Source organism: Balaenoptera physalus (assembly GCF_965194825.1).
Source record: "Balaenoptera physalus genome assembly, chromosome: 8".
Classification (NCBI taxonomy): Eukaryota; Metazoa; Chordata; class Mammalia; order Artiodactyla; family Balaenopteridae; genus Balaenoptera; species Balaenoptera physalus.
In genome coordinates this window covers 55,600,308-55,617,181 of record NC_138887.1, presented here as the reverse complement: position 1 = coordinate 55,617,181, position 16,874 = coordinate 55,600,308, and the positions used below count along the sequence as shown (strand labels likewise).

At 34.0% G+C, this 16,874-nt stretch overlaps 1 protein-coding gene across 1 annotated transcript in view; it reads right to left on the bottom strand.

Annotated features, from left to right (window-relative positions):
- The window catches only part of DGKB (diacylglycerol kinase beta), a 925,979-nt gene that overhangs the window by 867,584 nt on the left and 41,521 nt on the right, over positions 1–16,874 (bottom strand). Inside the window, exon 3 of the mRNA XM_082472689.1 lies at positions 6,775–6,857. The gene's annotated coding sequence lies outside the window, so the exon portion shown is untranslated. The remainder of the gene's footprint in view (positions 1–6,774; positions 6,858–16,874) is intronic.

The following is a 16,874-nucleotide window of genomic DNA, read 5'->3' as shown; positions in this document are numbered from 1 at the left end:
AACCTGGTAAACTGCTTGACAATTCCAAAAATCTAAGTATATTCTGCTTAAGGCCAATCAAATTGCCACACCTCATCTCTTGGTATTAATTTTATTAGGCTAGTGATTCCCAATCAGGTTATACATTTCAATCATCTGTATGGATTTTTGAACACATATACACTTTGAATGAGAATTTTTGAGGGAGAGATATTATGTATGTTTAGGTTAATATGTTTCACAGATAATTATAATCCCTTATAGTACTATCCAATGTGTTCATACCATAGGTGGTAGACTGTTTTCATTATTGACCTTATTCTACTCCCCACCCAGTGTCCATGTTTTTTTGACCTAAAACCAAATAGTACTCTCCCTCCCTTACTATGGATTTGGGCATAAAACTTGCTTTGGCCAATGGAATATTAGCAAGTGTTTTAAAAACAGAGGCTTGAGAAGTACTTCCAAGCTTTCAATTGTGCCCTTGCATCTCTGTCCTCACTAAGAGAATATGCTCAACCCAGACATTTAAGGGCACATGGAGCAGTCAGTTGCACCACTATAGCTGGTTGATTCCCAGACCTGAGAATAAGTCCAGCCAAAATGAACAGAACTCCCCAGCTAACCCCAGCTAAATCACTGAACTGCAGGCTCATGGTCTAATAAATGCTTATTGTTTTAAGCCATTGAGTTTTCATGTATTTGATAATTCAGCATTAGATTGTCCAAAGAAAGCTGATATACCATTTTAAGCAATAAATTATTTTAGCTTGATTCCAATTTATAGCTCCAATTACAATTCTTTGGAAAAGACCAAAGTAGTGTAGGAGAGTTATAGAAAATATAGTTAGGTGATGAGTATATTTAGTGAGAAATATTTTAACTTAGTGATTTTGATCATTTGAACCACCAAATATGATTAACACATGATACATATGGTAAAAATTTTAATCCCTTATCATTCCATCATAAATGCCACAGAATATCCGTTGAGTATAATAAAATCTGTATCTAAAAAACGGCTAAAATCTGTATCTAAAAATCAGCTAAATAAACAATGGGGTAATGTGTAAAAGTTTTAAGAATCATTTTATTCATTTATCTATTATGTTTTAAGAATAATATTTTTGCTATTCTACTGTATACAAATATATGTGAATTATGATACACATATACTATATATGTATACATATATAGAAAATGAAATAAATAGCACAAGATAATAATGATAAAAAATTACTATCCAACCTCTTAAAATATAAACAACCTTAATATTAGAAAGCATATTCTCTATTATATAACATACTATTTGATTGATCACAATTGTTTTCCAAGTTTTTAGAAACTAATATGCCATGAATCTGTTTGGCTATAATTAAATATTCCTTTTTTTTAATAGCATTTTAACGAGTGATACATTTGTGTGTATGTAGAGAAGATATAGAGATGCATTATACAGAGATGACACATTGCATATGGAGAGAAAATATAACATGTATACATTATTGTGTATATAGAAAAGTGAGATTCAAAACATAGCCAAATATATTCCATCTAGAGAGTAAAATAAGGAACAGAAATCAGAAAAAAACAAAAAGCTGAGAAGAAAAAGTCAGAGAAGTAAGAAGAAAATCAGAAAAGTATGATGTTCTGAAAATTAGAGAAGTCAGAAAGCTTTTGTATTTATGGAATTAAGTGACCTCAGCTTTTCTCATGACAATGCAAAAGAAAAAGAAAGGGCAAAAGAGATGAAAAGAAAGGAAAAGGTAGTTTTATAGCTAGCTAGGTCTGAGTGGTATTAAAGATTTTAGTAAAATGTCAGTTCCCATTCAATATCTATCTGGTCTCACCTACACTGTTCTAGTAATGTTGGGAGACTCTGGGAACACCATTAAGTGCTGGTAGATGAGAAATTATTGAAGCATCAAGTTGAGACACATGATCTCTTAAATCAAAGAGAAGGTCATTTTGCCATCAGTGCTAATAGACAGAGAGACCATGTCCTGGGCAACATTTTCTGTCCAATATCCTATCAGAATAATCAAGCCATTTTCCTTTTTAGTCAGTTTAATACAGGTTTTTAAAACAGCTTTTTAAATTTTTGTTTTAGGACAAGCTGCAACCTTCATTACGTTTAGACTGAGGCAACTCAAGTATTAGGAGTCTGTTTTACTTGATGGTTATCAGGCTCCGACTGTCTTATTTCATTTTGGGATTGTCTCCTCAGGGCTGCACATTTTAGCATCAACCACTATTGCAAATTGAAGCAGGAAGGTTAAGAGGCAGCTGAAAAAGGAAAGTGTAGAATGAAGTACATAAACAAATTGTGGCAGGGCAATTACACCCAAGCCAGCAGATTCAGGGTCAGAAAACCATTTATCTGGCACATATCTGGCTTACTCAATAGGCAATGTGTCAAAACAGGTAGATATGTGGAAGAACTACTGTTAACTGTCTCTCAGATCAAATAATGATGGAATTTAGGAAAACAACACTTGTTTTCACCTATGCATATGCTCCTCAGTAATTCTTTCCTATAAAAAATCCCCACCACTCCTCCTTTTATTTCCCTGCTTGCCCCAGTATCATAATTCTCTAAGTTTTTTTTTAAATTCCCTTTCAAGCACTCTTCTTCATTTTGATTTTTAAAAATGTTTATTTCAGGCTTCATAAATAACAGGGTTTCAAATAACTGTATTTACATTTGTGGGCAAACAGAATACATGGTCATGGACTAATGTAAGTCATTTTAATGGTAAACTTGAATTATCAGAGTACAAACTTGTCATGTTTTAATGAAATCAGTTGATTCAATTCATTTGATGTTTCTAAATTATCTGGGCTGTTACCACTTTGCTCGTGTGAAACAGAGATACTCAAAATTTCCCATGTTACCATGAATCTTTTCTTGGATCCACTGGGGTCATATTCAGACATGATCTTCATGGTTTATTTACTGCCTCTTTTAGGATTATTAGAGATTCTTGCAGTGTATTCTCTTTTAAATCATTGTCTTGCTCATATCCTTTACAAAAAATAGAGCCATATCTGAAACTGAGCTGGAGTCCAGGGTCAAGGTGAGAACTTTAATGTTTATGGGACTCAACAATGCTGGCTTAAATTCTATAGAGTTTTAAAGATCTGGATGACATAAAATTCTACATTTTTTAAAAAGATTTATTTATTATTTATTATTTATTTTTATTTATTTTTTGGTTGTGTAGGGTCTTAGTTGCAGCACGGGGGATCTTCGTTGAGGCATGAGGGATCTCTTTTGTGGCGGTGTGGGCTCTTCGTTGCGGTGCACCGGCTTCTCTCTGCTTCTGGTGCGCGGGTTTTCTCTTCTCTAGTTGTGGTGCATGGATTCTAGAGTGCATGGGCTCTGTAGTTTGCAGCACGTGGGCTCTCTAGTTGAGGCGCGTGAGCTCAGCAGTTGTGGCACGTGGGCTTAGTTCCCTGACCAGTGATCGAACCCGCAACGCCTGCATTGTAAGGCGGATTCTGTACCACTGGACCACCCGGGAAATCCCAAAATTCTACATTTTTATGTAAAGTTATGCTTTATTGAATTTTGCATATGACTGGATAAAGATTTTTTTATCTTGAAAATAGTTTAAGAAAAAAAGAGAAAACATTTTGAAGCAAAATAATGTAACCTATCTTTGAAAAGCACTAAAATGCTCTTACCAAAAAAAAAAAAAAAGCATAAAGTTTGCTGAAGAGAAGGAAAGTTCAATTATAACTTTTATAAATTTTTAAAATAAATATTATGCTTTTTAGAAATTGAAAAATCTCTATTATTTAAAAACATGTATACTCCCAGTTATATTACTTACAAGCCAGGTGGCTTTGGGAAAGTTACCTTGTCCTCTTCTTTATCTCTAAAGTGGGTTCTCACATCGAGGTGTATAAATAAAAAACTACACATAAAATTTTTCGTACTTGAGTTGAATAAATAACTACAAAGAGAGCTGTTCTGTGCTATTAGGGTCAAAGAAGCACTTATGGTGCATCTATTATCAGCGACATGAAAACAATTTAGGGGGTTTATGAAAACAGTTTATTGGGCCTTTTATCATATGACTTATAACAATGTTGTCAATATTTTTAATCAATTTTAATTCTCTGTTTTTTGCCATCTATTCAGAGAAAGTGACATTTTAACTAACACCAGAAGGAAGGAGGTGAGTGAGTCCACGCATACTTGAAGAAAAGAGCCCTCTATGAGGGGGAACAATTTAGAGTTAAGACTAAACTGGAGCATGCTGGTGTATTTCAGGAACAGCAAGAAGGCAATTGTTGCTGGAACAAGTAAAAGAGGAGGAGCTTAGTAGGACATGAAAGAGGCTAGGGAGGCTAGATCATATATGTCTCATTGGCCTCAGTAAGGAAATTACAATACTTTGAGGAAAGTATGTAACTTTCCTTAAACTTAATATGAATAATTGATTTATGGCAGCATGAGATGTCAATATACATGTGAAAAAAATTAAAGAAAATATATTAAATCACCACTTCTAAACCAGTGCTGAAAACTTCTAAGTAAAACTCAATCACGTAATTGCTATATTATCCTGTTATAATTTTAAACTGTTCTACTACAGACCATATAGAATCTAAGAAGAAATTCATCGAAACTCTTACCAATATAATAAAGACAACTTAAAAATCTTAATTTCAAGACAAATACAGTGAGTAAGTTATTTTTAAAATGGGCAATAATTAGCATATAAATTTAATATAAATGATACCATAGGAATATGACTGTCTAATATCAAAAAGTAAGAATCAAGTCATTATTAGGAAGTTCTTTTCTTCTTTCCACTATGATAGCACCATGGACAGTGGCTAGCCAACACCAAGAGTTAAGCTCAGTCTGTTGGTTAATATGGAAAATTCATAAATACCACCAAGATTTTTAAAGAAGACTCAACTACATTACAGGTTTTGAGGCAATAATTAAAATCAGACATTTGATTTAGTTCCTAAGCTTCAAGAAAAAGCATAGTATAATGTAAAGAAAATTGAACCAGGAATAAAGACAAGTATTTAAACATACATCTAAATAAAGTTCTAAATACAGAAAGCTAGGCTATCTTTGGTAAGCCAATTAACATTTCTGGAGTTCACTGTATTCATTGTAAAATGGTGAGATGGAAAGAAAATTCAGGAAATGTTATCTTAGGTCCTCTCTGCTCTAAACTTGAATAATATTACCTAAAAGTTGTCCTATAAACTTGGATGAATGCAACCCTAATGTACATACCCATGCCATTGATATAAACTTTCAATGCTTTCAAATCCACTCAGAAAGAATGTCTAACACAAATAACTGCTTCAATATATTGAATATTGAGCATCAACTATATGGAAGTTAGAGAAGAACCAAACCAAGCTAACTTGGCAGTACAGAAATTTCATATTGCATATAAAAAGATCAGAGGCAGAATGATTGGCTTATTTAGTGGATACATAACATCATAATGAGTCAGTCTTTCTATGCTTTTTCTCTGCCTACAGGTATGCTGACCAATTCTTTCATGCTGCCTCCACTCATGTTCCCAAAATGAGTGCCAAAATTTCAGGTGTCACAAAAGAAACCATCAGAGAGAAGACTTTTATTTTGCGTCTACTTTTCCTTGCTATCAGTGAGAATTACAGTCTTTTCCAGAATCCTCCTTGCAGATTTTTCCTCATCTCTATTGAGCCAGAAGTGAACCACATGTTTGAGCCATCAGCATGAGAACTGAATTATAATCATAGGCTTAGCTGAACAAAATTAGCCCCTGGTATGTACATTCTGAAATATATGACCTTCTCTTTAGTATATGGCTATCCAGTGCCTAAGCAGAATTGGAGTTCTGTTAACAAGAAAAATGAGAAATGGCTATAAAGTCTACACAGGTTCTACCCCATTCTGTATTCTTCTTTCTATGCAAGCTGACATTGACAGACATGTGCAACTGCTTTGCAATGAGATATCATTTAGGAAACTGACCATCTCTGAATAGGAAGACTCTTCATCCATGGCTTTTCAAATGCTTTTGAGTTTTATCAATTATGAGCATCACTATTATATGACTTTAGATTAACAAATATGATTAATATCTTATTAGTGCAGTGCTTATAACTCTAGTTCAACTGACAGTTTGTTGACGAGTATTGCAATCACCCTGTTTTATACGTTTATTCCACCAAATTTATCCCAAAAGCTTATTAATAAACCATGACATTTCCAGTCACTCTCATTTGCAATTGAATGCTAAACTGTACCCAAAAAATTTACTAAATTATCTTTTACCAGGTGTAACATTATCTTACCTAAAACCAGATTTCTCCTTAAAATTCCATTTTATCACTTCCCTCAATCCTAATACCCCTAAGATCTACATTTTAATTTTTCTTAATGCTAATAACCCTAAATCCTATGATTTAAATATGAAGCGCAATTGACTTAAAATATTAATGCAATTATTCACTTAAAATCTTCTTCAAATCATCATAAGAGAGTACGCCTTAGTTTTCTTTGCCAGGAGAGCCATTAGCACCTGAATAGCATAAAAATTTTCAAGTAACATGCGAAATGTGAAATTTTACTTTCCAAAGCAAAGCCCTAAGCCAATGAGGAGGTATTAAGCATTATTAGCCTTACTTTATCAGTGACACAGGGCAACAGATTTGTCACACTAAAACTGGAGACTGAGAATAAGGTCAACCTGAGTATAATAACCAACTCTATTCTTAATTCTCTTTGTCACAAAAATATGATTAATGCAGCAAATGCAGGCTTGTTACCTGATTATTATCCCTTCTGGGTATGACATAATTCTGTCTGTCTCTTTACAAATATATTCCATGTGTGATGTTGATCCAGTGCTCTGCAAAACACACCAGGAAGGCATTAAAGTCTCTTTGCTCAAGAGAAAAAAAATCATTAGATTTATGCAAGCACTGAAAATGGAGGTTTATATTATTAAATGCCATAAGCCATTTTAGAGAGGGTTCTGGTTTTTCCAAGTACGACACCATAATTGTCCTATGAGGGAGACAAAGAATGGGAAAAACAGTGATTACTTGATCCTTCAAAGGGCAATGGCTCTTGGATCTAAAAAATAGATTACTATATGTCAGTTTTCGGATGATGTATTTTGGGTTTGTTTATTTTGTATTTTGGGTTATGTTTTGTTGAACATATGCAATATGAAAGGTTGCATTTAGTCCCATAAGTTGGGCTCAGTTCTACCCTTAGTGTCAAAGTCTAAAGTCAATGGGTAATTGCTATGAGAACGTTGCTTCTAACCTCTCCATCATGGAATGCATTTAATATGTTACAGTTTCTGAAAGTGGGGGAAAGACAAAGACAGAGGTAATGAAAAAATCTGAAGACTCTCTAGATCAGCAGGTATGCATTATCTCTTTATTTATACTGCTTAATATATAGTGATTGCATTTTTATTTTTATTTTATTTTATTTTATTTAGTGATTGCATTTTTAAAGAAACTCAACTGCCCTGTGAAAGGTCAACCTGCCACGGATAGCACATCCTTAGTAGAACCTAGTGCTTCAAGACAAGTGATACACATTGGCAGAATAATACCGAAGGGTGGACTATTATCACTTGGAAGCATTTCTCAGAGGGTTAAAGACAGGTTGTCTTACTTTGTGAAATCTGCACTTATAGATTTAAGTTATGCACCTTGAAAAATCTGCACTAATGGATTAAGAACCGCCTATAAAACTTTTCTGTACGGAAACAATGATTTATTAGAATCCTGAAAATAAGTTCCTCAATAAAATGATGAATAACACTTTATAATGAACAAAGCCTTATGACTGCATTATTAGGCAGAAATAAGTTATTTTCAGGAAAAAATTTACAGGAAATTGTAAATATGAAGGTAAAGTAGTATTCCTGTTTTACACAACAGATTAAAGGTCACAGGCCTAGAGGGCCACGGCCATACTAAAAAGGTAATTAAAGTTCAACAAAATCGACCAAAATTTCATAGGGGTTGTCCTTCTGAGTTTGATTTAGCAGATCACTAGGTGTATATTGTAAGAATTCAAGTGGATTTGTTGATGTATATACAAGTGGAAAGTCAATATATAAAAAAAAGGTAAAAATTCAAAATAAAGCAATAAATGAATAAACAAACATAATTCTTATGAACACTGAAATAACATAATTAGGTGGGGTTTGTTTATAAGACGTTTTTTCTCTGTAAAATCAAAGGTTTCTGTAAATCAAATGTTCTGATTTTTAAGTGTACTTTTCCCATAAAAAGTTTTAAATTAACTTTGCTTTTGATTTTTAAAATATTTTCTATTGATTTTTTAAAATGTAGAAGTAACAAATAAATCTAAGGAAGAAAACATGAATCACCCATAACCAGTATTTGAAAAACTGTCTTTTCTCTGATTATCCTGTAGGAAACTAAAAAATGCGCTAAGAAAAATGCAACATTATTAACCATCACTGTTTTGTTTTGGCAGAAGGCTGCTCTATCCAGACATGTGGGGCTTTTTATAAATTATTTTCTTTGGTAGATGTTGAGGGTTTTGAAAAGATCAACAGTCAATAAACTCAGTTAATTTAATTTACATTTATCAATTCAGGTACTTCACTTGTTCATTCATAAGTCACAAATGGAGGTTTCTCTCACCAAAGAAGATGAGAACTGACTACCAAAGAAGAAAAGCTGGAAAACATGTGACTCCAAAGGACATTTTGTTAACATTTCAGTTTTCTAAATAATTAAAATGTATATAAAATTGTTACGAGATTTTTAACTGAAATTACTATTCCAAATGGGAATCACAATAAATGAGAATCAAGTTATTTTAAAATAACTGAAAATTAAATAATTAAAGAATAGTTTACCCTCTAATATAGATGAGATTTATTTGAACTATTTCGGTTCTATTATACTAAGAAAACATATGGAAAATTTTTTATAAACTTGCTTTCCAGGTCTTCAAATTTTTCAAAAATTATTCTTCATATCTTACTGTGGCAAGATGTAGCTACAACATTTATATAAATCTATGTGTTTTTACATTTATGGCAAAGCCACAGTATAGTTGTCATTTTATGCTTTTATTAAATTGAATAAAACTGTAAATTATTAACTAACGGTAATAACTACTATTCATTGAGGATATTCTATGACAGACTATATACCAGGTACTTCACCTACAGTTGAAGTCACAACAAACCAATGATATGGATAATGTAAGAGGAAACTAGAGATCAGAGAGGTAAAGTAATTCACCCAAAGTCATTCCGTTGGTCAGAAACAACCAAGTTTGAACCTAAGTCTATTTGATTCCATTTTGTACTCTCAAGAGTAATTATGTATCACCTTGTCAGCTAATACTCTTGCCACTTTCATATCAAGCAATGTAATGGATTATAAAAGAAAAAAATTTATGTTAGAAATCTGTTTAAGAGGCTTTGTTTAAATTTCATTCAAAATATTTTGTTGGCATAACGTGAAGCCACACTCAAACTATTGATAGAGGTTTTATACGAGAGAACCAGCTATACAGGGCTAACATTTCTATCATTTATTATTTATATATTGCTTTCCTCCAAAAATAATTTGAGGCATTTCTAAAATTGACAAAACTAAGACATTTGTAAATAGTTTTTAACATCCTAACTAATGTGGCAGAGTAAAGACTGGCTGATCCTGGAATTTCCTAACTCAAAAACTAACAAAATTAATTGACGAGGATATCTGGGTTGTGTGTTTTCCAGAAGCAAAAGGATCCAAATGCACTGGGGGAAAATTCCAAGCTCAAAAATATCTCAAAAAAGGATAGAACATATTCCAACCAGGTGGTGTAAGCCCTGTAACAGAACTCCTGAAAATGTGCCAGTTCCCAAACTGAATACATAGTTCTAACTTAGCACTTTTGACCCTAACCCACTCCCACCTTCCCCTACACAAATGCTGGCACATGCTCAGGCTCTTGGAACACCAAAGAGAACATACAATTTATATCTCTCAGATAAAATGTTAGATACAAACAAGTCTTAGATAATGTAGTAAAGAGAGTTAAGGAGAATTTAACCATACCATATCAGGAAAACAAAACATTAATAAAATTGTTCGCGTTAGAAATGAGTGAAAGGAGAAAAGAGGCAGAATGACATCTACGCACAACACTCTATGAAGGTAAACTAAAGACCACAGAGTGATGAAATAGTCAATTTTGAGATTCAACAACACCCAGACACACAAAAATAACCCTACTAATGTTATGGTTGTTTCCATAGAAGAATTTAAAGACAGCATACTTTTAATGAAATGAGATACTAAACATGAGATGATTAAAGTGCAAAATTAAATGAATAGGAGGATTTTAGACTTACAGGAACAAAATCATGAACCAAGCCAACAATACTACAAAAGCAATGAGCCTGAGACAAGAAAGTGAATAAAAACGGCTGAAATAAAATGGCCCAGAGAAAGGACTTAAAAATTACAGTGAATGCCAAATACTGGAAAAAGAACTAATTAAGATAACTAGAAAGAATATAGTGGGTAAGGAGGACAAAGATTATCTAATATCAGGATAATTTGTCTCTCTTTGGTAGACCACCCAACACATGGAATAGAAAAAAATTATTAAAGGCTATGACAGAATAACATTTTCTTCCAATGAAGGAAGAATTAAATAAGTATATTGAAAAGGCATGTGGTGTTACTAAAGAAAACTGATTGGATTATCGAGGAAAAATTACACACTGAGACACACCCTGGTTAAAATACTGTTATTTTCAAGATAAGAAAATAATTTTTCAGGTCACTGCACACAAAAGTAAGAGGGAGAGAGGTTGTGGGGAGTGGGAGAGAGAAAATCAGACTAGTCTAAGACTTCTCATCAGTATCCAATATCATGAGACAAAAGACTAAAGACTGAAATATTCCAGGGGAAAAATAACGTGATCCAACTTTTTTATCCTCAGTTTAGCTGTCCTTACAGTATAAAATTAATAGGCAGATATTGCTAAACTGAGAATAAGTCAAGGTAAATAGAACATATGATCCCTTGCTTAAAAGATAAAATGTGATGAAATTCAATCAATTTAGGAATTAAACTTTAAGAGCCAGAGAATGGCTCACCAGACCCAATTTCTTTCCATTTACCACAGTCAGCCAAAGAACTGTACCAGATTGGGGTGAATAAACTTTCCGAAAAGGGTCACATAGCAAATATTTTAGGCTTGGCAGGCTTTAGGGTCTCTGATGCAAGTATTTTACTGTGCTGTTTTAGTTAAAATTAGCCAGAAAGAATATGTAAATAGATGGGTATAGTTGAATCTCAATAAAAGTATATTTACAAAAACAGACAGCATGTTTTATGTGGCCTGTGGGCTGTGATTTGTCAATGCATGGGTTAGATGCTGGCCACTTCCCTACTAGCCTGGGCCTGTAGAGAGGAGAGCTAGAGGAAAAGCCTCAGTAACCCACCAAAGAAATGCATCATGAATGAGAAAGAAACCTAGTTTTAATCTGAGATTTTGGCATTTTTTTAAAGTCAGCATAATCCACTGTGTCCTGCATGATAAAAATGAGAGTGTGAATTGGTGCAAACACTTTGTAAAGTAAACTGAACAGTAAGAAGAACACAGAGATCCCAAAGGTGAAACGAGATACAGAATGATAGGTGTGTACACAGTCGTACTTTTAGTAAGTGTAACTGTGTCCAATTTTCATCATCAATGTACGTTAATTAAATCTGTACTAGAGATTATAATCTCTAAATAATTCTAAATGTTTATATTATTATATTATATAATTTCCAGCTATAAACTGCAAATCATTACAATTTTTAGCCACCTGGCCAAAGGTGTATCACTGGGATAGTTAAATTATAAGGTGATATGTTGAAGAAAATCTGAGTCACTAAAATTTTCATCTGTTCTGCCATTAATAATTTCCTACTACATTGAAATATATATGATGTGGTGAATACAGTAAATGTTCTCTTTTACTAACTAGTTAGGGATATGAGCATTGTAGTATATTCAAATGTGTTTGTTGCGTTCCTACTGATTTTTATATTTTTTCATTTTAGACTCGTTTCACAGACTCTGTAGTTAACTCGATTTTTCAATGTTTTTGTGGGATTCTGGTAAATCTACATCCGAATACTTATGTGAAAAATTTTATTGAAAATATCCGTTTTCTCACAGTTCCTCATTTAAAGGACATGTACGTATGTTGAGCTGTACTTATTCTCCTCTAGGAGTGTTAATATCATTGCCTACTCTATCTTAATCAGCTTTCTTCTCAAATGCAAGATTACAAATTGTATAATATGTGCTTCACTTTTAATTTGTGTTTTCACTTATACTCATAGGAAATGGAAGTGGAGAATCAATGTGGTAATCCAGTCTGGCTGGTGGAAAACAAATTCCCTCCTTAATTGCTTAATTCTTCATTTACTTTGTTTAGACACAGCTAAATTACACATAAATGAGATGGACAGTCATGACCATGTTAAGGACATGTGGTTTTGTTTGTTTCTTCAGGGTAAATTACTGACATTCAGAATTGGCTGCAACATAGAAACATCAGTGAAGCAATTACTATACAATTAATTTTTTTTTGAAACTCAAGCAGGATACCCTCAGATATTATTGATGGAGGCTGCTAATTCGGATACTCCCTCTGGGAACTCTCACCAAATAAGATGTGTTCAATATGTCTTCAATGTATACTCGGCCTCGGCAACAGCAGTAAAGGATATATTAATCTAAGACATCTCCATAAACAAATCAATGAACCGGAGGACTCAAGCAAATTTGTATAGACCTTGTTCCAGTAACACATTTCACTGGTTGTGCTTTTAAGTATCTCATTAGCTGTCCATTTAGGATAAGACATTATCTTTCCCCCCAGGTGGTTCACCCTGTGTGCTCCATGGTGACAGAATGTCATTATCAAGCTTGCAGGGATGCACAGTTCTTTAGCTACACTGCCAAAAAGGTGTTCCTGATAATGCAAGAAGCCATTCAAGTAAAACTTCGGAATTATTGGTTTTCCTGTGCAAGTCTTGAATCTTAATTATCAGTCTGTTTAGGTTTTTAGCATGATGGAAAGATTACCTGATAAAGCACTGACTTTCTTCTTTTATAGATTGATCACCAAAAATTTTAATAATAAAAATCATCATAATGTTTAAATTTGTTACAAGGAAAAAATTACATGTACTTGAGGTACTTTTCAAGGGATGTTCTCAGTTTTTTTTCTTTTTTAACATGAAAATTGATGCCATGAAAGAAGCAATAGAGTTATAATTATCAGTCCACCTCCTCACACATGAAAGCTAGTAAAGATGTAAAAATTAGAGATGGCACCCTTATTACAGCATGTCAGTACAAAAGCAGGGATGAGCATCGAAATTAGATGAGAAGGGGCAGGGATCTTTTATTTCAGGTAGAACTGCAGGATGAGAAGGCATTATCATCATTATACTGGGGAAGTTATTCTTCAAATATGTGTTCTTTGAAGACATATATGTCTCAGGGATTTGGATAACAATTTCGTTCTTAACACTGCAGCTACTAGTAAAGCTACTCATAAAGCAATGTTGAGTTAAATTCCTTCAGATTATTTTTAAAATAAATTAAATTACCAATAGAATAAGAAAAAATCATGTGTCACTGAAAAAAGGAAGACTAGGAAAACCCAAAAAATATATTGTCAATACAGTAATGGTCAGTTCCTGGTCCTATTATGCACATCTGCAAAATATTTTTCTTCACCCTACAGTCTCTCTTTAGAAAATGTGTGATTTGGTTATCTCTGTAGACAGAAAAATCCAAATTTATTTTCAGCTTAGATCTTACTAGACAGTTCTTTCCCAAACTAATAATAGTTGAGAAAATCTGGTATTTTTACCAATATTCTGCCTCAACAAATGGGACTATCATTACCCTATTTACCTAAGTTACAATATTGGGAGAAATCCTAGATTCTTCCCTAATTCAACTTATCCCCTACCATCCAGTTCACCATTTTAACTCCTAAGTGTTTGCTGAGACATGAAATAATAAAGTGACCCTAAAGCAGCGGCTTTAGGTTGCCTGGTTAAAAAGCCATCTCTAATTTTTAGTGTTTCTAAAATCTTGAACAAGTTACTCAAACTTTGTAAAGATTAATTTCCTCTTTTTTTTCAAATGAAGATAAAAATAGGTCTAACCTTATATGGCTGTCATAGGATTATGTGATATGATTTATGTAATAAATCTGCCACCGAACAGATCAAATAATAAGTACTTAAAGTGTTATCTGTAATCATCATCAGCAAGAGCAGCAGAAACTGCATCACCACCCTCATCAGCATCACTATCATCAGCACCATCATCATTATCATAATCATCATTTTGAATCTATTCCTACCTCTCTGTTCACACTTCCTCTGTCTTAATCCAATCTCTAGCTGCTGACCTTTGGCTGATATCACACGTTCCTATTAGCCTTCCAGTTTTCAAACTTATCATTCTTTGAAAGTAATTTTTAATGAAAACTGATCATGTCTCTCCCCTACTTAAAATATATCAGTAGCAAAACCCACCTCTTGAATATACAAGTTTTGACGGTTTGATCATTATGTGTCTCACCTGACTCATCTCACATAATCCATCTATTAAAGACACTATTAAAAACACTATATTCCAGGTGTTTCAGAAGTGCAAGCACTGCTTAACATAAAATTCCATCCAGCCACAATCTCATCTTCACCTGAAGAAAACCTGCTATCTTTTCCTCTGGGAAGCTCTCCATGTTCCCCCAGTATACATGCGTGCTTCTGTGTTTCCAAAGCACCTCGTTCGTACCTCTCTCATTCACGTCATTGTCTTGTAGTTAACTGTCCATCTTCCTAAGTAAACATTATGCTTCATAGTGGAGAGACTATACATTATGTATATCTCATATCTCTAGTCCTTGCACGGTGCCTTAGGCATAGCTGAGACATACATGGATGGGAAATGAATGCTATTTTTTTCAGCATTCTTTTTGTAAAGACTTCTTGTTATCCTTGATCTTATTGTCTCCAACAAACTACATCAAATTATTACAAAAATCTACAGATGTAACATTCTCCGTGACTTACACATCCAAGCCCAATTCCTTCTGAAGCCACTAATATGCATCAGCTCCCAATTTATGTTCTCTATTTTCTCCTTTGTCTAGTGTACCTCTACATTATTTTGGAGTTGATCTTCCAAAGACAGAGGGGGAAATTCATTTACTCTCTCAAACTAAGACTTACCTATCAGTGTTTTTCTCCTGCTTTCCTCCTATTTGCTTCAATATACATTACTATTTGAATTTCCATTGCATGCACACATGAACACACACACACATACACACACACAATCTTCAAGTCTAACTTCCTCCTCTTTTCTGATCTGACCCCCCTCTTAAATCTACGGCATTCTTCACTGTTTCTTTAGGTTGCAATGCTCTCATTCCACCAACTTAACTGGTCGAAACATTACCAGTAAGACACACAACTCTTAAACTCATGCTGAAAACAAGAACAAAAACTTTTCAATTCCTATTCCAATTATGTAATTGCAATTATGTAATTTCCTTAAGATCCTCAGAGAACTTTGTTATTCTCTTAAGACATCTAGTATGTTCTACTTTTTATATTTACTTTTCAGCCTAAATGAGCTATCTACTTAAACTAGCTCCACCTTAAAAAGAAGGCCAAAAATGTTATTGCACTTTAGGCCAAATAAATTAAACCCTGCATGGTTTTTAATTGTGTATTTTATTGAAAGCCATGGATAAGCAACTTTGCTTATTACTGGAAAGCTGATGTAAATACTTCAGGTATTATCAGTGTTTGACTCAGAGTAGTGGAATACTTTCTTGCCTTTTCTCTTGGCATTTTGGGTAACATCGACTTTTTTTTTCTAATAATACTATAATCTTGTTTTTCTGCTGTTAGTGGCAATTTTCATCATGTCAGTATCAGGATGCAATTGTTTTGTAGTCAAGGTATCATTTTACTACTCATAAATCATGACATATATTTATCTCTCTCTTCCAAGTAGATTACTGATTTCATTTAAAAGTACACATTAAAGTAGTTGACGAATATCTAATCAAAATAAGGGTTCGTGTTTCATGTGAATGAACACAACATGACGTTATGTATCTAGGATATGATATAATAGTATTGCACATTATTAGCATGTATTAGAAAGGTCTGGAGTGGGAGGTTGAAAACCTGAGGCCATTTGTAAAGATGGGCTCATCCAGATGGAAAATTTCTTGATTTAGATTGCTGTAAAGAGGAATCTTACATACTACCTGAATCAATTTAAACATATTGGACATACAAGCAGAAAAGCTTATTACTTTTGGTATTAACTTCACTTTATCTAGGATTTCTAATCTTTTGATAGCTGTGAAATTACTTTTTACTTTAAAAAAAAGTATATCCAGGGCTTCCCTGGTGGTGCAGTGGTTAAGAATCACCCCTGCCAATGCAGGCGACAGGGGTTCGATCCCTGATAGGGGAAGACCCCACATGCCGTGGAGCAACTAAGCCCACGTGCCACAACTACTGAGCCTGCGCTCTAGAGCCCGTGAGCCACAACTACTGAGCCTGCGCTCTAGAGCCCGTGAGCCACAACTACTGAGCCTGGGCTCTAGAGCCCGTGAGCTACAACAACTGAAGCCCATGCAGCACAACTACTGAAGCCCACGCACCGAGAGCCCGTGCTCCACAACAAGAGAAGCCACTTCAATGAGAAGCCTGCGCACTGCAATGAAGAGTAGCCCCCACTCGCCACAACTAGAGAAAGCCCACGCACAGCAACAAAGACTCAATGCAGCCAAAAAAAAAAAAAAAAAGAAAG